Source organism: Ranitomeya imitator, chromosome 2 (genome assembly GCF_032444005.1).
Source record: "Ranitomeya imitator isolate aRanImi1 chromosome 2, aRanImi1.pri, whole genome shotgun sequence".
NCBI lineage: Eukaryota > Metazoa > Chordata > Amphibia > Anura > Dendrobatidae > Ranitomeya > Ranitomeya imitator.
The window spans coordinates 39039994-39041597 of record NC_091283.1 but is presented as its reverse complement, the minus strand read 5'-3'; the positions used below and the strand labels follow the sequence as shown (position 1 = coordinate 39041597).

The 1604-nt window shown below is 37.7% G+C and overlaps 1 pseudogene; it reads left to right on the top strand.

Moving 5' to 3' along the window:
• On the top strand, window positions 1-932 carry LOC138666212 (olfactory receptor 8G50-like; annotated as a pseudogene).
• The last annotated feature ends 672 nt before the right edge of the window (window positions 933-1604 follow it).

Genomic DNA, 1604 nt, shown 5'->3' with positions numbered 1-1604 from the left:
ATGGAGCAAGGAAATTGGACCATGGTGACATATTTCATTATTAAAGGGATATCTGAAGTCCCAGAGTTGGAGCTTCCAATATTTCTTCTTGTTCTTTTGATATATCTATTTACACTTGGTGGTAACATGACTATTTTAATGGTGGTCTGTCTAGATCATGTACTTCACACACCCATGTACTTCTTTTTGGGAAATCTGTCCATAGTGGACATGTCTTCTACAACTGCAGCTCTCCACAAGGGACTTATAATTTTTTATCACTGGGGACAGAGTCATTTCATACGCGGACTGTATATCACAAGTTTATTTTCTGGAATGGCTAATTAGTAATGAACTTCTGATACTAACAGCCATGAGTTATGATCGATATGTGGCCATCTGCAACCCCTTAAGATATTCTGTGATCATGAACTGGAGACTTTGCTGTTGGTTGGCAGTTGCATGTTGGGTGGTGAGCTTTGTAGAAATCACTCCTTATGTTATCCTAGTGAGAAGTTTTTCTTGCTATAAATCTAATGTGGTCAATCACTTCTTTTGTGATCTTGTGCCCCTCAAGAAACTTGCATGCAAGGTGAACACTTCCTTTGAACTGTTTACAATAATTGAAGGAGTTTTCATCTTGACCATTCTTCCCCTCTTTCTGAACATTATATCGTGCATATTTATTATCAACTTGATATTGAAGATTCGCACCAATAGTGGAAGGTGTAAAGCCTTCTACACTTGTTCTTCACACCTCACTGTCGTCATTCTTCTCTACATTACTTTGATCAGTCCAACTTCTTTCTCTCTTCAACATGGTGGCAGTCCCAATGTTAAACCCATTAATTTACAGCCTGAAGAACCGAGATGTAAAGTTGGCCTTACAACGACAGTTACATCTGTTCAGCACGAAATGTAAGGTTTTTGCAGCACGGTTAGTCCTTGATTAACACTGTTGCCTAAATGACTCAGGACCAGGGTTTAAATCCAATAAAGGCCAACCACGTGGAATTTTTATGATCTCCCTGAGTTTTACTGTTCTACAGCTCGTTCCCAAATTCTAAATACATACCTAAAAGTTACTTGGCTATGAAGTTATCCCTTTATCCCTTGTGTATGTACCCTAACTAAAAATCTTTCAGTAGGATCACTGAGATTAAAGCCATTTCACTTGCAAGTTGAATAGCTGACATTTATATTTTTCTAGCAAAGATGTCAGTTTTTAATGAATTGTTCGTTCTTTAAGACCCTTTAAAATCTTGCGCCTTTTGTACTGACCCATATTTCAGATATTTTCATAAATGCCATCATAGTTAAGATCCTAAGTGTAGTCAGTAAAGAATAAAGCCTCCAACACATGTTCCTCTCATCTCACAGATGTTCTTCACCTTCAAACTACATACATTAGACAGTCCATTCGAGATGTCAATAAAGATAGTCTACAGTACAGCAGTTTCGATGTATAAAATAAGGCCATAAAATCAACTTTAAGGAGTTTTGGTCTTCAGTTGACTTATTGTCATTTTCTGATTACCGTATATACTCGAGTATAAGCCGACCCGAGTATAAGCCGACCCCCCTAATTTTGCCACAAAAAACTGGGAAAACTTATTGACTCGAGT